The sequence below is a fragment of the Microtus ochrogaster genome, chromosome 1, assembly GCF_000317375.1.
Source record: "Microtus ochrogaster isolate Prairie Vole_2 chromosome 1, MicOch1.0, whole genome shotgun sequence".
Lineage (NCBI taxonomy): Eukaryota > Metazoa > Chordata > Mammalia > Rodentia > Cricetidae > Microtus > Microtus ochrogaster.
Genome location: NC_022009.1, coordinates 35,557,602 through 35,580,039, shown reverse-complemented (window position 1 = coordinate 35,580,039; position 22,438 = coordinate 35,557,602). Strand labels below are relative to the sequence as shown.

The following is a 22,438-nucleotide window of genomic DNA, read 5'->3' as shown; positions in this document are numbered from 1 at the left end:
TTTGGGTTTGGTTTAGAGACCCTGCCTCAATGAATAAGGTAGAAAAATTATGAAGGGCGATTCTTGACATCAATCAATCTTGCATCAACTCACATGCACAAACACACACGCAAACACGCATGCATACATACCCTTGCATACACACATACACATAAATGAAAACAGAAAAAGAAAAATGTGTAAAGTATTATCATGGGGTTTTTCGTTCATAACCAGCAAGAAGTGAGGAGCTTCTGTTTTGCAATTTTTCTTCCATACAGGATCCTTGTCTTCAGAATTCTCTTCTAGAAGTCACAATAATACATTCTGAGGGCTGGGTAAATGGTTCAGTCAATACAACACGTGCCATGCGAGCATGAGAACCTGAGTTCAGACCGCCAGTACCCATGTCACAAAAATCTGGGTTTAGTAGCCAAGGCTAGAGCCCGCACTGGAGGCACAGACACAAGCAGGTCCTTGGAGTTCATTAGCCAGCTAGTGTAAAAGAATCCAGGACCTCCCGGTTCAGAGAGAGACCCTGTCTCGACAAATAAGGTGGCAAGTGATTGAGGAAGCCAGTCAACATCAATCTCTGACCTCCACATGCACACCTGCCCACACATGTGTGCACACAGCACATGCACGTGTGCACACAAACATACATGCTCGCCAATAAAAATGATATGTTAGACACTATCTAGAGTCCTAGCTTCTGTCAGTGGGAGGGACCAAACGGGCGGTTCTGAAGGTTTCAAGATCCACTTAATTCCTATAAAAAGGGCACGCTCTAACAGTGCGCTATTCCCATTTCCCCCCTTTACTCAGCAGATGTTAATCGGAGGTAGATGGAGGACACAAATCTTCAGTTTTAGACAGAAGGGGACAGGACTTGAGACTAAGGAGGAGGCCATTCGTAGGACGGGAGGAGAGAGGAGCGCGGACCGCCTTTCCCGCCTTCCCCTTGGGCCTTGTGGTAGGTGTTCCTCTGAATCCTGTGAGGATCACAGGGCTGGTTCCTCCAGTTTGCCTGCAAACCTCTGCTCTGCGCCTGAGTCCCTTTTCCTACTCGTTGTGCTTCGTCATCAAAACTGGAAAAACCACACTAAGCCCTTTGTCCCACGCATCTGATGACTGATTCCTACGGTTACTGGATGAAGGTTTTCTCCGCAGTTCTCAAAAGAATCAGACAAGCCGGGCGATGGTGGCGCACGCCTTTAATCCCAGCACTCGGGAGGCAGAGGCAGGTGGATCTCTGTGAGTTTGATACCAGCCTGGTCTACAGAGCTAGTGCCAGGACAGGCTCCAAAGCCACAGAGAAACCCTGTCTCGAAAAACCAAAAAAAAAAAAAAGAATCAGACAAGTGAGGACCTTAGGTGAAAAAGGGCGGAGATGCAGTTTCCCCAACTCCGCCTGCAGGCATGGTCGCTCCCCTCCACCCTCCTCCTGAACCACAGCTCTCTGAACAATGGGATGCAGAAGAATTCAAAATGAATAGCAGACAGCCTTTCTTTGGGACCTCTGATCCAATTCTCTTAAATCCACCCTGCTTTCTTTAGAGAGCACAGGCATTTGCTCCTGGGCCTATGTTCGTGGTTGCTAACATGAGTATAATTGAAAGGATTAGTGATATCTTCGTCTCTTTGTTTTGTTTTAAAAAAAAAAATGATTCCATTTCCTAGTTTAACTTGCTTGGAGAATATGAAAAACCTGTAATCCGGGTTTTTATCAATGAAGGTTCGTATTTTCTCAATCTTTGAAGGAATCTTTGAAGGAAGAGCTCTTTGCTCTTTGAAACAAGATGATCCATTCCCATTGAAGGTTTCTCATTGTGAAGTCCAGTGTCAAGGGAAAAGTTAATGGGTGAATTACAAGTGCTCACCACAATGGGACCGGATTTCTATAAGACAGAGAAAGGAGGCTGAATGAAGCCGGCTGTTGCTTCTCTATAAAAACATGGAACTAATGACAGTTCCTCTGCAACTAGGGAGGTCTTTCTGCTCTGTTCAGCGTTGTCATAACTGCTCTGTCTTCCTTTGGGCAAATCTCACCTGTGCTGCTGCTTTAGGACAACAGAGAAGGCCAGAAATACCACTGCAGGAGCATGCCCACCTTATCCATTTCAGGGAGGTATGCGAGATTAAATTTGCTCTTCTCTTGGATTGGTTCATTGAGCACCAGTGGTCAGGGTAAGTTAGTTCAAGCTCATCTTGTGGTCATAGATAGCCCCATGCTGCCTGGGTTGTTCCGAAGGAGTGGGGGATGCACGTGGACCCAATGCTACTGCTAAACTAACATTGGCTGGTGGGTGTAACTAGTATCCAAAATGCAGCTGATGGGACAAGACACTTGCATCTACCAGAGGAGCTGACATTTCTTTACACCATGGTGAGGGGCTCATGTGACTCTTTATTAGAGATGAGGAAGTGGCTCCTATGTGAGGTGCTCTAATCAAGGTTTGGAGTCGTGCTGGAGAGATGTCAGGCTATGGCTATGGTCATCAACAGTGGTCCCATTGAACGGCTGTCACACTTCAGGCTACTCAGTTGAGCATCATATTAGTACATTTTCTTGTAACTGTGACCAAATACCTGACGAAGAAACTTGAGGAAGGAAATGGTTAGATACACCCCACAATGGTGGAGGAGGCATGGCAGCCAATCCAGCTCCTGTCCCTGGCCTTAAAAGGCTGCTGGCTCTCATAAGAGAAGACCAGAAAGGAGAGAGGAACACTTGCTCTGTCTTGGCTTTCTCCTTTGCCCCCTTTTTATTCAGGCTAGGACAACGACAACAGCCCATGAGACAGTGCCACACTCACAGTAGGCCGTCCCCCATGAGTTAACCCTCTCTGGAAAGACGGTCATCGATGCACCCCAAGGGGGGCTTACTAATGTGCTGGGTGTTTGTTAACACTTGAACATAGTCAAAAGGCTGAGAATTGATGAGTTTCTTAGCCAATCAAGTTGATAATAAAAACTGAATCGTCCAGGCAAGCATAGAGTTACATGACTATAATCCTGGCACTTGGAGGTGGGGGGAGGAGGATCAGAAGTTCAAGGCTATCCTTAGCCAATAGGGACTTTGAAGCCAGCCTGGGCTACATGAAATGCCAGGAAATAACCATCACACATACTGCCCCACCCCTTCACATCGCTAGCTCCTGGACGAACCTGGACCCTGCATTATCCCCCAACATCAAGAGAAGTGAGCAGATGGCCTGCTGCATTTTACTTTTTAGCAGGAAGTCAATTTGCCTCCTAGCATTGGGGAGTCCCCGAGCACAGGAAGAGGGCACCCCCCACACAGGAACAGATGATGTTCTCATACTAGAGGAGAGGAGCTCAACACAGTACCCTGGGCTATAGATGCCTATCTTTGCTCACGATACTATGCTGACATATCACGAGGTGTTGCCAGGATTTGGGTTGACTGGAGAGATGAACAACTTTTAACCCGTGTTCACTTTCTTGAGCCCTGGTTCTTCTGCTGAACCCGCTGTAAAGTGGCCATATGACAGTCACACTCTCTGATGTGACAGATAATGAGGTTCTTTGCCACCCTGCCACCCACCAGACGCGGGGCTCTTTCTGACCCCCACAACGTCTGACCCCCATAATGTGCATGCTCTAAAAGAAGTGAGGAAATAATGTATTTAAATCCTGTGGTCTCCATGAAGTCAGAGGAAAAAGCAACCCGCTCCCCCCCCCTCCAGAAATTTACTGTGAACATCGCAAACCCTGTACTCAGAGTGGCAAGTGGTATAATCTATAGTGCTATTTGACAGGATGCTTCTTCCTAGTTGCTTCTCACCAGAGGGGAAGGCTTGGAGCAGCATGGCTAGAAAAACCATCCATTTTCTGTGAAATAAGGAAAGCGCTGGGGGCCTAAATAGTAAGGTTATCAAATATCTTACACACAAACAGCTACCTTAAATGGACCGCCACACAAGCAAGGGTTTTCTCCTGATGGTAATGTTTGCTATTTTAATGTACAATATGGCACTTTGCAGACACAGGAAGCTCAATGAATTTTCCTTGGTGGTGATAACAGCTGGAGCTAACATAAATTGTCTCTTATTTTGGTAACAAAAGGCTTGGCATTTATTATTTTCGTGGAAGGCATAGAGGTATTTTTAAAATAGTACACTAAAAACGTGGGTGAAGTGTTAGGCTTACTGGACACCATTACCAATTTTGATGCACTCAAAATAAGATTATTATTATTATTATTATTCACTAAAACACAGTTCGTGCATTCCACTCACCCAACTTCCTGTAATGTCAATGGCTCAAATGTCATAGATTAATCTAAACTAAGGATTAATGGTTGGTAAAAAACCAATTAAGAAAACTGCAGGCTTTGTTTGGATTTCCTACCTTTTCATCTCAGAGACACCAATATCAATTCGAACTGCAGGGTCTCTAAAACTTCAGTAGCAAAACGACATTAACTCAGACTGATTGGGATTAGATACAAGATGGCGTGGAAAGGTCACAATACCTAGCCTTTTCTGTGCCATGCTTAGCATGGTATGCTCTGATTTCATCCTTCCCAGGGTGGGGGAGGCACTGGATGTCATCCTATTTGTGTTATACATGATACAGTCAGCCTTAGGAGGAGAAACAATGGTTGTACGGCTGCTCTTTGAGGGGCTAGATCTGCACTAAGGTCTTCCCCTGTCTCTCCAGATCTCTCCATCCCTACCCCACCCCTCTCTGCATGCATGTGCACGCATCTGCATGTGGAGGTGAGAGGTTAACCTCGGGCTTCCTTGCTCAGCACTGCCCACCCTACTTGGGCTAAGATCTTTCTTATTCCAAGGTCCTGGACCATGGTCACAGTGGTATAAACTGGGACATTCGGTCTGGGTGTGAAACATTGAGCCAGACCTGCCCACAGCTCCTCTTCCAAAGGTCGCATGGATCAGCTATGGCAGCTAACCTCAGTGGAGAGGTTGATAGTCCTAAATCAGTAATGAACGGGGTTTTCTGTGGCATCTAGATACGTATTGACTCTGCAGAGAACACAGAAGCTTCATCTGGGTGAGGGAGGAGCTGGGTGGGGGTTGGGGCAACCGGCTCTCCTGTCAGAGCATGGAGAAGCATGTTGCAAACATCCCCACTGCCTTTGGCTTTCCTTTCCTGAGTGTTTTAAGGCTTAATTAATGTGTGTAAAGTGATCTGAAACATGGGAATGAAAAGAGCCAGGGACCCGCAGAGTGCCAATGATTACCTGAGGCCAGACAGCTGTAAAAGGGAACCAGAGGGGGCCTAGAGAGGCTGGGAGAGGGCTCTGCTTAGCAGCCAGCTGGTTGGCCCCATGCCACCTTGGACTGTTTTTGGCAGGGTTCGGCCCCATGCCATCCTCTCAAGGCTGACAAAGCAGCTATACTCAGGAGAAATCATTCTCTCGGGACCTCAGCTGGAGCTGAAGAACCAATGTGAAGACGCAAACTGGCCATTTTCCCGAGTCGACCCTGTAGTGGAAGAGATGAGACAATACTTACCCACCTCTCTTGTCAAAGCAAGACAACTGCAGATTCCTACATTTTGGGGCTATGAAGGGATGCACGCAGAAACATCAAAGAGATGAATGAGTCACCGCTTTCCTCTTGACAGGAGGCACAGTGACAGTCCCATCACCCGTGGGAGGCAGTGAATCTCTTTAAAATGGTGGGTGGAAATAATGAGGTCCAGGGCCCACGCTGTTGCCCCATCTCCTTAGAGTGTTACTAAAAGGGTACGGCTATCAGTTTCATGGAGGATGTTAAGAAGTGGTACCTCATTGTGACTCAAAGCATCCGGAGAAGCAAGTGGCGACTCTTTCCTCCATTCTAAACTGATTCCTACCAGTATCTACCGAGTTTGAGAAGCATCCAACACAGAGCCCCAGCACATGCCTGTGTACATAAACGGGGGCTATTTATACAGAGGAACCCAAACTGTTGTGATGATGGATTTGGCAAAAAGGGTTGTTGGGGTAATCCAAAGTCTATGTTGGGTCTTCATCATGTTTCCGAGTCCTGCTCAGGCTAACTGTTGGGGTGTTATCCATCTCCAGAACCCACAATAGGAGGATGTGGGTTTAGTGATCAGGATAGAAGGAAACTTGCTTTCCTGGCTTGTGAAAGAATTCCAGAGGGCTCTGATGGCCTCAAAGTGAGACTCACTTCAAGACCAGGTCAGTGGCTATACCATAAAATGCCTTCTAAGTGGACTGAGACATTCCCCCCAAATAGGCGGGTCCATTTATAATGTCTCTGCCTGAGTAGTTTAAGTGGCCAAGAGACACTGTCAAGCCCAGCCACCACTACCACCACAGTAATTGAGGCTGTTTTTCTTGGTACTCCTCACTCCTGACTGGCTCCTACTATCTGATGTCTGGGGTGGGTACAAGAGTACCTGTTGTTAATGGGTCACCAGAGGGTCCTCTGAAGCCACCAGTAATAAGTTCCTTCATATCCACATCTAAACTAGGATAATGGTAATCTCCAGTAAGTCACCCTACCTTCTAAATCATGTCAGATCTAAGTCATCCTCCACTGGGTCCAAGGATCACTCCTACAAAGCTCAGCATCCTTTCTGTTTAGAGTCATGCTGTTAGCTTGGCTAACTCCACAGCTTGCTGCTTCAAGGCTTAGGATAACAGATCAGCCTCCAGAGTTGCAAAACCAGATTTTGTTTTGTTTGTGGCTGTCCTTGAACTCACAGAGATCCAACTGCCTCTGCCTCCCAGTGCTGGGATTAAAGGTGTGTGTCACCACACTGGTATAGCACAGCAAAATTCTTAGAATAAATATCAATCAACATTTCTTCCTCCCTCTTTCCCCTCCCTCTCTCTCTTCCCATCCTATATGTTATATAATAATCTTTTTGTACACTGTGAAGATGTGTCTTTGCCAAGGCACCTTCTGATTAGTTTAATAAAAGAGCTGACTGGCCAATAGTTAGGCAGGAAAAGGTAAGACAGGAAGCCAAAATGAGTGAATTCTGGGAAGAAGGAGTACAGAGTAACATGGAGTTGCAAGGTCAGATGCAGAGGATGCAGGAGATGAACATGCCATGCTGAAAAAGGTACTGCCACATGGTAGAGTGTAGATAAGAAATATAGGTTAATTTAATATTTAAGAGCTAGTTAGTAACAAGCCTAAGCTATTGACTGAGCATTTATAATGATTGAAAGTCTCCATGTGGTTATTTGAGAGCCAATTGGTGGGACAGAGCTAATTGGTAGTCCCTATAGAAAACCCCTATAGGTTCTGTTCCTCTGGAGAATGTGAACTAGTGCAAATATTTTATTTCTTAACGTTATCCATTCCATTTAAATTTTTTGACACAGTGTCTCTGGTTATGTAGCCTAGGATGACCTTGAATTTCTGATCTTTAGGATCACAGATTTGTATTACCATACCCATTTTATGTGGTGCTGGGAATCTAATTTGGGGTCTCCTGCATGCTAGGCAAGCAAACTACCTGTTAAGGCACACACCCAGTCCCTCATTCATGCACTGAAAAAAATTGAGCACTTACAATATATCAGACACTTTTTGTTTGTTTTTGTTTCAAGACAGGGTCTCTGTAACCCAGGTTGGCCTCAAACCCTCAGCAATTCTGTGAACCTTCCAGGTGCTGGGATTCAAGGTGTTAGCCACCATAGCCAGTTCAGACACTTTTATGTTCTTGACAATTCTCAGTGGGGGAAAAAAAAGCAAAGATTCTTGGCACTGTGAAACTTCTACTGCTGTATGTAGAGGAGACAGTGGATTATAAAGATCATAGATCCAACGCGTCAGAAAGTGGTCAGGGCAAAGAGAGGGGGGAAACAGTAGGATCTGGAAACAAGAGACACTGGGGAAGGGACACTGGACAAGGGCTTTCAGGACATAAAGGGTGTGGAAACCACAATCACCTTCAATGCTCAAGGGACCCAGGCTTAGGATGTACAGCAATTCTTCATGTGACAGTGTCTCCCTTAGACGGTCTCACCTTTCTGGCCCTCCACAGCCTGGCCATGCTTGAGTGCTCTCTCCAGCAGAACATTCCAGAGGACTTTCCCTCTGCTCTCCTGTGTATCAAGATGAAGCTACTCAGGGATTAATCCCAGCAGAAAGCTAACAACACCCCCAGAACTGAACAGTTCATAAGAAGAGTCAGTGTTTACTGGGCCCAGGGCCTGAGGTCACCCGACAAAAGGATCCAGTTAGGTGCAGCCTAGCAAATGATGCCGTGAGGCAAGAGGAAGGAGATGACATTCTCTGGCCTGTCCCTTCCTTCCACTCCCCACTTTCCCTTTTGTCTTCCTTCTTGGCCATACCCAGCCAGCAGCCAGCTGACCCGGGATTCTGGGACACCTAGATGGGCAAAAGTAGCTTCAGCAACTCAGAGAAGAAAGCATTTGAGAATGTATCAGAAGATAACTGTCCCCAAGACAGGGACAATTGGCACTCAACGCAGGGCACTAAGGACATTGTGCTAGTTAGTTTTTATCAGCTTGACACAAACCGGAGTCACCTGGGAGGAGGGACCCTCAGCTGAAGAATTGCCTCCATTAGAATGGTCTGAGGGCATATCTGTGGGTCTTTAGGAAAAAAAAACTGATTGATGTGGGGGGACCCACAATGCCCATTGTGGGTATGAATATATATATGTAAAACAGAGCAAGCCAGAAAGTAGTGTTCCTCTGGTCTCAGCTTCAGTTCCTGCCTCCCAGTTCCTGCCTGACTTCTCAGTGATGGATTAGGACCTGGGAACTGTAAAGAGAAACCAAAATCTCTTCTGCAAGCTGCTTTTGGCCAGCGTTCAGTCACAACCACACAAAGACAGACTAGGACCAGATCATTTTCATCCCACAGCCTAGAGTGACGCCTGCCTCAAAGCTTGATCCAGTCACAGTTGGACGAATGAGCGAAGTTGAGAATGAATGAATGGATGGATGAATGACAGCTTCTTATCACTGGTACCGCTCCTGGTTCGCTTCAGCCTTGCTCTTTGCTTAGTCCAGGGGCTGCCTTGCGGCATCGCACCGTTTCCTGCCAGTGCTGACGTGGCTTGGATCCAAGTGTTCACACCAATTTAAGGCCACACGGATGGTATAACTATAGAATCATAGGAGTGTTTCTACAAAGAGGCCAAATAAAACTGTCAAGTGAACTTGACACAAATCCTTCCAAGCAGTTTGCCAGGAAGGTACACACACACACACACACACACACACACACACACACACACACACCCTTTCCCATGTCCCTGCCCTGACTAGCACCTTTCTCAGAAATGGACTCCCTTTTTGATGTTGCTGTCTGTCAGGCTTGAAGTCACTCAGCTCTTCACCTGGTTAGCAACAGGTTGGCAGGCATTGTGAGGAGTGACAGAGAGAAGGAAGTGGAAAGCCACAACAGATCTGTTTGCTGGCTTCCCCGCAGGTGCAGCAGAGCAGAGACGTGACTCCCAGAAGGCCCGTTAGACTCCAGGTGCCACTTAGGTCTGCACCGGGGCATCCTGGATCACACTGATGACTCACCTTCTCTAAGATACTACTTGACTCCTTGGGGCTTACAAAGTCTTTCAGAGGGACCCTAGAAAGTGATCAGTTTCCACTGAGGAAATGTGCCCTGTGGGTCAAGTGGAGCTAGTTCTGTCCCCAACACAGAGCAAAACAGTGCACGTGGGTGACCGTGGCACTGCCCCGCCTCGAGCTGGAAGCCCCAGGAGGAAAATCTGAACAGCATAGGTTCTGCCAACAAAAAATCTCAGCAGAGACTAAAATATTCTCAAGCAGCTTCATGTGGCCCTGCTGTAGGCTGGGGCTCTGCTGTAGGTAGGAAAGGAGGAGGCCATAAACCTACCTGCATTCCCACAGCATCTGCAGAGAAGTAGTTGATGGGGGCAGATGTCTGCTTGCAAGAATAGGACTTGCTCAAAGTGTGGGAGGCTTGACACCGGCATTCCAGCTGTGCTGCTCAGCAGCTGGGTGGCTTCGGATGGGTCCTTACCTGGCCCTCCATTGCCTTCTTCGAAAGCTGGGAATTATGTGGTTTTTATTGGAGATATGATAAAGGTCACAGAAGTACCTTGAAGATGGATGAAGGTATCATATTACAACAGTAGGCATGAGAAGAGGCGCCTGTGATGTTTAGTTAATAATGTTTTAAAATCTTTTATTCCATTTAGCTATCCACCGGCGGAAGGGTGAGGGCAACAACACTTTTCAAAGGGATGTTTTCTGCTCTGAAATTAGAAGTCAGAAGGCACGGTTTTAATTTTCTTCTTGGTGGAAACGACGGCACCCTTGCTATTAGCAGTCTGCACAGAATCATGACCTTCTAACGGGGTGGTAGCGAAGACTGAAGGAATAGGTTCGGTTGCCAAACCTTTCAAACAGGTTTCCCCAACTAAAGCACTGTCACCAGGAATCGAGAGCTAATGGAATTGTCTTCAAGAAGTACCTGCAAGATTTAAGGTACCTTCCAGGAGGGCCACAGTCAATGCAGAAGCAAAGGCTGCTAGAGAGCCCTCAAAGGGAGGACGTGGGGTGGGGGTGGGGCTGGGAACAGAGGTTGCGTGAACTTCTGCAAAGGAACAGCTTTCTCCTGTTGAGAAAGAAAGCTAGAATTTTTACAGTCCCCCTGATGGCACATGAGCTGATCTGTGAACCAATCTAGGATCATAATTTACTTTTGGTTTATGGGATTTGTGAATTTTCGCATTTGTTTTAATTTGTAATTAAGTTTTCTCTACGAGGCACACCATATGCCACCATTAATTCTCTCTTGTTGATTTCTTAGGAGATACATGAGTGCATATTTTGATGTAATTTTGGAGGTCTTTTGAAAAGCAGATGACTACGTGCTGAGCCATATGGGGCTTTGTTATTTAAAACACAAATTATAAAGCTCGAGAAAGCAAAATGAAAAAAAAACTGTTAACTGCGGTAAAGATTGGGGAAAACTGGTTTCAAGTGCACGGACTGTCCACTTTCCCCCCTTAATATTCTGAAATCTCCGAGGATCCCGCGATGTCTCTTACCTTCTGTGAGCGCACTCTAAACCACAGGTGCACGGAGCAAACCTCCCCGGCCACGTTTGTGCTTTCTACCCGGGCTGCAGATTCTAGCATCTGCCTTCTGGGAGTTCGGCTGAAGCCAGCGTCTTTCTTTGCACACCCAGGCTTTGGCACTGAACTCGTTTTTCTCCGCACCCACGGCGGCTCGGCTTTCCCACTAGTGCTTTCCCGGGGCTCCCCCTCCCCGGCCGCCCCACAGTACGTGCAGGCTGCAGAGCGGGCCGCGGCCCGGACGGCGAGCGCTAGGACCCAGCAGGACTCCGGGCCCGGGTGGGAGCCGAGCCGCCGACCCCGGGCGGGCGCCGGGCGCTGGAGCCGGGTGTTCCGGCCGCGGTCGGTGCAGCTCGGCTGGGAGACGGCGCGACCCGGCGGCGGGGGCCCCCGCGAGTCCAGCGCCGCCGCAGCCCCCCAATGCAGCCGCTAGAAGCAGCGGGGGGGCAGGCGATCGAAGGTAACGAAAATGCGGCTCGCTGACTGCCTAGCGAGCCTCTGCCCGGGTTAGCATTGTCACCCCGAGCCTCCTGCCCAGCCTGCCCTCATTTGGGGGGCACCCTTGGCTTTTTAGCTGAAGGTGTCCGCCCCCATCTGTGCACCTAGTTTCGGATTGATTTATAGCATGCAGCCCAGAATGGGAAGGATCCAGGGATGGCGAGTTGCTTATTTCCATTAGTTTTTGTCTCAGAAGTAAGTTCATTAAAAAAAAAGAAGAAAGAAAGAAAAAGAAAGAAAAGTTTCCTCCCCCCCCCCGGAATTTGTAGATAACTGGTTTTACATTTTTATTTTAAAAATTGCAGACAATGGATATTTATAAAAATTACCGAATAATTGATGTAATTCTGTTAATGACTTCGGAGGGTGGCGGCTTTGGAGGGGTCCTCAGGCATGACTTGTATTTTCAAGGAACTAACGTGTTAAATGTGGAGTTTGGCTGGGGTAGAGTTACCACATCGCCGTCGTAACTGTTTTGCTATCAATTATAAACAGAGTGTCGGATCTGTGGGCAGTTGAAACCTCTTTTTCAAATACCGGAGCTGTATATCCCGGTGTGACATGGTCAAACCAGAGTATCCGTTGAAGGAAGCAGGAATGTTTCTGGTTTTGGAGAAAAACGTTGCTTTGAGAAGAAAAACCCAGATTCCTAGCCTGGAAGACTATTTTTCATGCTTTGTTTATAGTCTGGGAATGACATTTGGGGAAGGGGAACTCGGTCTTTCTTGGGAGCTTTTAATCGTGGGGGTTATTAATTTATCTAATTTATTAGTTTCAATTGGTTGGGCTCCGGGAGCCTTCCGTCACCAGGTTGTGCTAGCGTCGGGACACATGATTGCGAAGACGAAACTGCCAGCTCCGAAAGGACTGGACTCGGCTGGTGGAAGCTCCCCCGTGGCGCTGTCGTAGGCTGGGTGCTACTGGCTCATTGAGGAAAAAGGGAATGGCTTTCCGAGCTGAGGAAGACATCAGTATTTCCCTTTTGTTCCCTGTTTTTCCATTGATCGCCGGCTCTGCCCTAGCCAGGCTGAGCAGCTCTGAGGGTGCAGAGCCCTGAAGACAGCACGAATGTCTGGAGCCCGCTCTAACTCTCACACTGATTGGTCAGTTAGATGGAGACTTAGGAAAACAGTCACCCGAAACCCTCTTTTAAGACCTCGCTGTAATTTCTGATCTGCCTTCTTGTGCATGGGTTTCTGCGAGATTGTTTTTTGATCTGGGTGCATCTGGCTCGCTCGGCGTGTCTTTATGTTTAATTTTTTTTTTGTTGTTGTTTCTATCCAGATAAAGTAGGCCATTTTGGGTGACAAATTTCCTCGCAGATGTCAGCTTCTAGCTGGCACTGATAGATGGGGGACTTCACAATACAGTCTCAATGGTTTCTGTTCCTAAGTTGTAGAAGGCAAAGTTGTTCAACTTGGTATTAATTTTTCCTAATTTCTTTTTCATCTGAGCATTTAAATAGCAACCCCAGCAGATGGATGCTTAACTGTATCATTACTTTGATAATTTAAGTGCCTTGCGAATTAGCATGTTTCTTGAGCTAAATCTGTCTTTAGACAGTGAAAGAGAAAACAGACAATGAAGAGCAAGCAATCATGACCCGCTTGCACACTGCTGCCAGAAACCGTGGCATCTGTTTGGAGCAGAGCACATTCACATCCAAGGAAAAGGGTGGTTTGTCTTTCCACACACAGGAGACTGAATTAGTGCCCATGATGACAGGTCACTCTAAGACAGCGAGACCCCCGTGGACGTCTTCATTTGAGCCTTAAAGTAGCTCATTAAAGAAGCTGGGCTCCAGAAGTTGTTAACTGTATAAACACTTTTCTGATTGGTTTAAACATTTAGACACAGGAAGTAGATGGTGTCTAGTAACCCAGGGATGGAGACACGGTTGTCATAGAAACTGAGAAGTGTCACCCCACCCCACCCCCACCACATATGCATTTACTACCATGACCACACTTAAAAAAACAAGGACAATAACAAAAACCCCTGCATATCATCACAGATGCTCCGAGAACATGCTGGCTTCTGTGAGCCTCCCCCCAACATCTGTTGAAACCTGAGACCATGCCTGTCAAACCAAGGTCATTTTACAACATCAACCAAACTGCGTTCTCCTGGATTTCATAACTGTATTTTTATTGAAAATAGTTCAGGGGAAAGCCTGAAAGCCAGGATGTGCGTTCATGCTTACTTAGCATTTTGCAACCTCTGAGTTGTGCAAGGGGAAGGCTGAAAAGAATACATTTGAGCCATTAATTGTGGAATTGTGTGTCTACTATCAGATGTGTATATCTACCGCTAGAACAAGTCTTTTTAGAGACTTTGAGACCAGAGCGCTGCCTATGGAGGAAGGGTCATCTGGGGAAGGCATAATGAAGTCTTTTCCTGCTTGCAAGCGGGTTCCAGGTTGAGCTGAGGCATTTGATCCTGAAGGTCTGTGGTGTTTTGAACAGATTCTCTAGGGCTGCCTGAGCAGAAACACAGACCGCCTGGTGCTGGGGGGGGGGGGGCAAAGGGCGGGGTGTGCTTGGTAGCTGAGCAGGGAGAGGAAGCACTCCTAAGTGGCCCGGGGACTGTTTCCAGGCTGCCAAGATGACTGCCCAGTTGATTAAGAAACATTTCCTCTCTTGTGAATGGAGAATGGTGCTTTCATTTTGAGGCTATTTTAGAGGTGTCTCCCCCCACCCCCGCCACCGCCCCAAGCCACGAGCACCTAAGTCAGCTAAATCTGACTCATGGTGAGGAATACCAAGGAGAGAGGTTTAGCCCCCTCCCCCATATCCCCATTTTGTTTATTTGCTGGGTGGAAAATAACCACGCGTGTGTCTCCCAAATTTTGACTTTGAAGCTCTCCAGTAAAACTTGTCAGTGTAAAAATCAACACGTTTGCTAGACTTTGACTCATCTTGTGGATGGCAATCTTGAAATTGTAAGGGTTTTCTTTTTTAAAGATTTATTTTTATTATGATTAGTTATGTGTATGTGTATGTGTTTTCTGCATGTGGGTATGGGCACATGAGTGACCATGACCAGCAAGACCAGAGGGATCCTTTGGGGTTGGTGTTACAAACTGTTGTGAGTCACCTGATGTGGGCGCTGGGGATATAACCCAGGTCCTTTGGGAGAGACCTTTTGACTACTGGGCCATCTCTCCAGACCCCTAAATTTTATGTTCTTTATATCTGTGTAGAAGTAACTTCCCTCCGTATATGGTGTATTTAGCGCTGCACTGGGCATTCTTAAAACAGTTTGGTCCTTCTAAGAAAAAAAAGGAAAATCGCATCTTCCTTGCATTCCCTCAACTGATTGCGTCAAGGACAGGGCGATACAGAAGAGCTCCTAAATGTCTTTTGATGCTTATTTGATACCCTGTGTCGATGGGGTAGCAAGCAGCTTAGAGCCATGTAGTGTCTATCACTTGATTTCGGGTATATTTTCGTGATCCCACACTATCAAATAGTTAGTTCTCCAGGATAGTGAGTTTAGTTTAATGGCACTACTGCTCTCTCTCAGCCAAGGATTTCCTGTTGAGAACTTTCTTATCTGCAAGTACGGCAAGCGGCCATTGGCAGGAAACCTGTCAGTTGCTTGTTTTTACAAACTGAAGGAAATGAATGAGACTTGCTGGTTTCTAGAATTTGCCCCCATTCTCCACAGCCTGCCCTGAAGCTTGCTCGGAACCCCTCAAAGAAGGTGACTTTGGGGTCGCACAATGAATTCGCTTCAATTGTTGATACATCTGTGAAATTCTTTTTTGACTTTAGAATTAGAAAAAAAAAATTAATCCTTCCAGGGTCATATAAGGCTTATTTCACCAATACAAATGAACACGCTGTTCAATAATGTCCCAACTCATTTTCAGATGTCAGGAAGTCACTCACCTAATCACTGAAGCTGGCATTTTTTTTGATGGCTGTGCCAAATTTTTAACAGTCATTCCAGAATACCAACCAAATGCCAGTCTTAATTTTGGATTAGTGCAGAGAGGTAAAGGAGAAAGAGAGAGAGAGAGAGAGAGAGAGAGAGAGAGAGAGAGAGAGCGCTACACTTCCCTTCTTGCTTGTGAGGGGAAAATGGTTCATGAAGAAGCCAGGTATGTGCCAACCTCACGGTAGCAGAGAGCCAAAGCTTGGGGTGGGTCTGTGAAAGGCACGTGGGAGAAAAACACACCAGAGCTTTGAAAGCATTAACTATCTGAGAGAATTATTTGTTTATTTTTTTCGACATTGGATATGCGTGTGTTTAATTGATTCTATTCGTGGATATTTCCAAATTCTGGAAAGGTGGGAGGAAGAGCCAGCCTCTTTAGAGGCTGTAAGGATGCAGATGGCCCTCCCCTAAGAGAACCATGTATTGGAATGGGCCTCACACTTTTGTACACCATTTCTCTTTTATATTTAGCGCCAAGTAGAATCTTATGCAAGGCCCTCATACCTGAGTGGAATCTAAGCAGAGCTGGCTACTCTTGAGGCACCAGGAGCCCAGGGGTGGTGACTGCCCTCTAGGCAGCACCTGGAGCTAACCCTAGAACCCAGAAGTCTGCCCACATAGTTGCAAACCTACTGCTTTTATTAAAATGTCCCAAATATTCCCCTAAGGAGGCCCGAGAATTGCCTTTGGGATCCTGTGTTGGCTCAGCCAAAGAGAACTTTTGCCTTGACAATTTTAGAGGACCCTTGTTTGCAGGGCGAGGAGGGAAGAAGGTAGTGATTAGTTATGCCTTACAACCCTGAGAAACTACCAGGGATGCAGAGAAAGGTCTGACCTGTCACTATATGAAGAGTCCTAGGCCCGACGATAATGAGACAGACAAAAGGCTGTTCTTAAGGGTGTACACGTAACTTATAAGGGTGTGCTCCCTTATAAGTTATAGGAACACCATGTGACATGTCCAAGATGCTAGGAGGCTTGGTGTCAGTTTCTGCCAGTGTTTTCCTATCAGGGGTAAAGATCGCTCATATCATGTCACCTGTGAAGGGAAGCCTTGCCAAGCTGTGGACATTGGCTTGGCAGACGCAGGAGTGTGGAGCACAAAGATGATGTTTGAATATCATCAAATAGACTCAATTATCACCTCTACTATGAGAATGTTCTAGAACAGCAGCATGAAGGGTGTGCCCAGTTCCCCTTGTGTTCCAGATGCAACGGGTGTTGAGGAGTTAAGGTAAGCCAGACAGGGAAATCCCCTTCTATCTTGGGTTTCTAAATTTTTTTCTTTATTATTATTATCATTCATTATTATTATGTGTGATGTGTGTAATTGCAGCTGTGATTGCATGGGTCAGAAGACAACTTTTGAGAGTGGAGAGCGGGTTCTAGGAATTGATTCCTGTTCTGTATTTAGCACCAAGTAGGATCTTATGCAAGCACTTGTGCCCACCGAACCATCCTGCTAGCCCACCCTTGATTTTCACAAGTCTGAGCTGAGCCAGGGGTCCGGAGAAATGAGCAGAGACCTGGGCAAGCTGGCAGTAGTAGGATTATGCTTCTGCGGGGCAGAGCCAGTCTCTCGGCAGTGATCCTGGGAGGCTGCCCCGTTGGGGAGTCCAGAAGAAGAAAGGCCACCTAGCTCCTACTCCACTTTCTCCCATTACTTACATTGTGCTGGCCGTGTTCCTACTGTCTGCATGGGGCTGGAGATCATGATTAAAATAATCAGTGTTTGAGGAAGCCACAGCGCTTCCAACCATTTTTTAAAGAAAGCATTTCCTCTCAAAGACGAAACTAGGAGAGAGCACAAAATTGTCGGCCGCCGTAGTGGATGGAAATGATTGTGGGTAACTTTCAGTTATTGAATTGCGCTGAATAAAGCTTTTCATGGGTAGGCTGTTTAAGGCCTCCTGCCTCCTCCCACCTGCGCTTCAAGGAAGAAGTCTGTAGAGGCCTGGAAAACCAGCCAAACCTTCCAAGGCCATTCACCGTGACAGAGCCAGTCTGCTTTGGAGCTGAGCGCTGCATCTCAATATTCTTGGTACTCGTTGTTGGCTTTCAATAGTTTGTTTTGTTGTTTTGATTTTGCAACAGGGTCTCATGTATCCTGGGATGCCCTGGAACTTGCTATGTAGTCAAGGATGGGCTTGAACTCTTGACCCAGCTGCGTGGTTACAGGTGGGCACCCTCATGCTTGCTTTGTGTGGCAAGGGCATCGAATGCAGGGTTCTGTGCAGGCTAGGCAAGCACTCTATCAAATGAACTGCATACTTAGCCCCAGGGGCTTGATTTTTTGTGGAATGATGCCCACCAGTTTCCAGGGTGCTTCTGCGGTTGTCCCTGGAGGGCTTTTCCAGATGTGGTCTAGTGTGTGCCCAGTACAGATGCGTAGATCTCAAGTGGGCAAGTTCTGCTTGGGAAGGGAATTTTAGCATACCATACTAGGTTGATTCTGGAAACCCAGAAAGATTGACATGTTCTGATTCAGCACACTTAATAGTTGTATAGCTTTCAAATGAAAAGGGCTACAGAGAGTGAGCTGTCCTCCTCTAGAGCACTGTGCACATGGAAACTGTGTGGGGACTGGAACTCTCGGCCCCTGGTTCAGGACCACTCTCAGGGTCCTCAGATCCTAGCACCCATGGTCCTCACCTAAGCTGGCAGAGCAAGCATTACCTACAGTAGGTACTTGGGTCTGGGCGCCTTTTGAAGGTGGGGCTGCCATGCACAGATGTCAGGCACAGAGGGGACAAGGTCAGGGTCTTAGCAGTTTTCACTCTCATTCTGTATTCACCAGCTCCTTCTCTGCTCTTAGAACTATTGTGTGTGTGCGTGAACATGCACACACGCACAAATGTGCTCATGCTCATAGAGACCAAATTCTGCTATCAGGTGTCTACCTCAGTTAGTTTCCACCTTTTTTTTTTTTTTTTTTTTTGAGACATGGTTTCTCATCAAATCTAGAACTCTTGTTTTTGACTAGGCTAGCCAGCAAGCCCCAGGGATCCTCCTGTCTCTGCCTCCCCATACCCAGCTTTTCATGTGGGCGGATCAAACTTAGGTCATCATGGTTTGCACAGCAAGCACTGTAGTGACTGAACCACCCCTACCCCTGATAGGTGTCTCTTTAGCTACCCTGTGAACTTGTGACTAAGTGACTGTCCCTAGAGAGCAGGACTGTAGTGTGAAGAGTGGGACTAAGGGATGGGGCATACGGTTCAGAGTGTGAACATTTCTGCACAAATCTCCAGGAAGGAGGCGTGGCAGTTTTCTCTTCTGTTCCACCCCATTCCTTTCTATTTTTCTGTCTGTCACAGCCATGCTCCTCGTTTTCCAGGTTAGGACACTGGGACTTCGTCTCTACCGCAAGCCTCTGATTTATCCCCCAGAGCTCTGGTGCTGTCTTTGGATTCCCCTTGACTTGAGTTCTGGTTGTTACTCCATGAATCCCCCAGGTAACCTCAGAGAGGCTCTGTCCAGCTAACTTCTTCCCTTCCTTTGCTCTTGAAGCATTCTACCCCTGAACTACTCTACAGGTCCGCGTTTTGAAGTTAGACTTTCTTTTCTGACTTATTCTCTCTTTCTCAGCTATGTGCGTTGGGGGAGTCACTTAACCTTAGACTCCAGTCTTGGCTGCTGGTTCCTTAAGTAACATGGGAATCCTAAAAGGATTATTGGGGATGCCAAATCCTAGAGTCCTTGAAAAGGACTTGCATGGAGCTTGGCGTGTAGTCACCACTCAAATTATTGAGCTATGTCTGTTGTTGTTTTGTTAATGTTACTACTGTCTCTGTTGTCTACTGAGAACCTGTCTGGGCTCCATAATGCCCACAGTGGTGGTTTGAGTGTATTTGACCCCCATAAGCTCATAGGGAGGGGCACTATTAGGAGGTGTGACTTTTTGGAGTAGGTGTGGCCTTGTTGAAGGAACTGTGTCACTGTGGAGGAGGGCTTTAAGGTTCCTATGCTCAGGGTACCGCCCAATGAATCAGTCGACTTCCTGTTGCCTCTGAGTCAAGATGTAGGACTCTCAGCTCCAGCACCACATCTGCCTGCACGCCACCATGCTCTGTGGACTGAACCTCTGAAACTGTAAGCGAGTCCCCTCGATTAAATGTTTTCATTTGTAAGAGTTGCCGTGGTCATAGTGTCTCTTCACAGCCATAATAACCCTCACTAAGACACTCACCTTATCAAACCTGTCCTCTGCCAGACTTTGGATTCCTTCTGCAATCAGTCCTTACCCGTTACAGCTTAGGGAAGGGCCTGGGGTCTTGTTCATTCGCCCTCTCTGGGTCCACTGTCACTGTGCTGCCATGCCCTAGCCACAACCTTTTCCATTTCCTATGTTGTAGACTGTCTTTTTTCATTCACTTAAAACCTCCAGCGTGCAGAGAAAAACAACTCCTTTCTCTTGTCTGGGCAACCATCCTCTCAGCACACACCCAAGGGTCAAGAGGAACCTCTGATTGCACCCACTTTACAGCTCAGTTGGATCTGATAGTTCCAACAGTGCCCCCATGTGATGGCATGTTTGAGAATTGATGTGGAACTTGCTTGTTTTTTTCTCTTGGAGGCAGTGTCAACTCAGGGTCCTGAAACTGAGTGACCGTGGCTCTCAGCCTTGAGTTCACGCAGAACTTTTCTATGTGATGTGAGGAATGTGGGTTCATTTTTCATGCAGCATACATGTACACATACCAACAACAGTATATAGTAGAATATGTATCTAAATATTGCATCTGCACACCTTATAAATACATATAAGCCTTGTGTGTCTTACAGCTGTGCCTACAGTTACATCTGTTTTTAGGAGAGCTATATCCCACCTTTACAGCTGCATTTCTTTCTATGTTTTTATTTATGGACCTTTATGTTATATATGTAATTGAATTATTAAACTCTTAATTGAATTATACATGTAAATAAGGGCATAATCTCTAGCTTGATTTTTTTAAGTGAATATGCCCACATAACAACATTAGACCAACAAATTGAACATTAACTACATCTAAGAATTTAGATGCCCTAAATCACCCTCCCTTGAAAGATGCTCACTTCCCTAATTTTGAGCACCACTGGTTAGTTTTGTCTGTGTGTGAATTTTATATAAAAATAACCAGGCCAATGAGACGGCTTAGCAGTTGTCCTAGGGTTTCATTGCTGTGGAGAGACACCATGTCCATGGCAACTCTTAAAAAGGAAAACATTTAGTTGGGGCTGGCTTACAGTTCAGAATTTTAGTCTGTTATTATAGTGCGTCTGGTGTGCAGGCAGACATGCTATTGGAGAGGAGCTGAGAGTTCTACATCCAGACAGGAAGGCAGCAGGAAGAGGGAGTGTGCTTGGGCCTGGCTTAAGCTTCTGAAACCCCATAGCCCACCCCCAGTGACACACTTCCTCTGACAAGGCCACACCTCCTCCAACAACAAGGCCACACCTCCTAGTAATACCACTCCCTATGAGCCTATGGGGGCCATTTTCATTCAAACTTCCACAGTAGGTAAAGGAAGTTGCCACTAAACCTGACAACCAGAGTTCAATTCCCAGGACCTACATGGTGGAGTGAGTTGTCTGTGATCTACATGCACGTGCACACAAACACACATCAAATGATTGAAAAAGATGTAACATAACTTTAAAAACCATGTAGTATACTATCTTTTGTGTGTGTGTGTTTCCTCATTATTTAGTTTCTGAGACTTCACGTGGGACCAGTGGTCACTCATAGTGATCATGTGCTCATTTGTCGCTGTATATGTTTATGGTTTTAGAAATGGTGCCAACACGAGCTGTCACACACGGTTTTTAGTGAGCATGTGCTACGTTTATGCCTAAGAGCTACTTGCTGTGTGTAGTAATAGGAGCGGTGGGCTGTGTCCCGCCACCCAGCTAGCTTTACCCGAAATAATTACACAGACACTGTATTCTTTTAATCATTGCTTGGCCCTTTTCTATCTAGCCACTTCTAGGCTAATTCTTGCACCTGGACTAGCCCATTTCTTATAATCTGTTGTAGCCCACGAGGTGGCTTACCAAGGAGCTTCTAGCCTACGTCCATCCTGGGTCGGAGCTTCATCACATGTGCTTCAGAGAGCAGAGCTATCCCCTTGTCCGCCCAGGAGCTGGGAGCATGGCGTCTCTGCTCCAGAGAGCAGAGCTGTCAGTCTGAGCTCACTTCCTCTTCCTCCCAGCATTCTGTTCTGTTTACTCCTCCCACCTATGTTTTAACCTATCAGGGCAAGCAGCTTCTTTATTTAATTAACCAATGACCTTACTCCATCAGCTGTGTCCAAGGTTCAGTACCTAAAAATAATTAAGTTTATTAATTCTATCATGTATTGCAAATTCTTTTAAAATATTTTATAGGTAATCAATCACATCAAGTGCAAATGGTATCTGTGTTCCTTGCTAATTTTTGTAGCTGTGGTTTCTTTTCCTTGTGGCACTGGCTAGACGCCCTCACAGTGTACTGAGGTCGAGAAATCTCTGCTGGTCTCAATGTCGTGTTGGTGACCTTACCCAGAATGTGCTCACTGTTCTACTCAGACGGACAGTGTTGACGGGGTGTGTTGTAGACTCCATTGTCTAGTCTAAAAGTCATTTTTATTTTCTGATTTTTAATTTATTTCTTACATCTCGGATAGATGTCAAATTATTTCTCTGCATTTTTTGTGATATTTATATATTTTTCCCTCTAACATGATGAATTTCGCTAGTTGATTTATAAGATATTAACCTTACTAAAAGTTAAGAATAAGATCACTATTTTTACATCTTCTGTGTGCACTGATAATATTGATTTGATGATAATTCTTAGGGTTTTATGTCTATGTTCAGTTCTATAGTTCTGTCTCTTTTTTAAAACATTATTTTTTATTTTGTGTTTCTGAGTGTTTTGCTGCACGTGTGTCTCTGTGTGTGCCTACCTAGTGCTTGCAGAAACCAGAAGAAGAGGCTGAAACCCGTG

The 22,438-nt window shown here is 46.3% G+C and overlaps 1 protein-coding gene across 2 annotated transcripts in view; it reads left to right on the top strand.

Annotated features, from left to right (window-relative positions):
• The first annotated feature begins 11,278 nt into the window (after window positions 1–11,278).
• Foxn3 (forkhead box N3) overlaps window positions 11,279–22,438 on the top strand; it is a 381,858-nt gene continuing 370,698 nt past the window's right edge. The window contains exon 1 of one of the 2 annotated variants that reach the window (XM_005343444.3): window positions 11,279–11,488. The gene's annotated coding sequence lies outside the window, so the exon portion shown is untranslated. The remainder of the gene's footprint in view (window positions 11,489–22,438) is intronic. The other variant, XM_013346136.2, reaches the window with a different exon arrangement.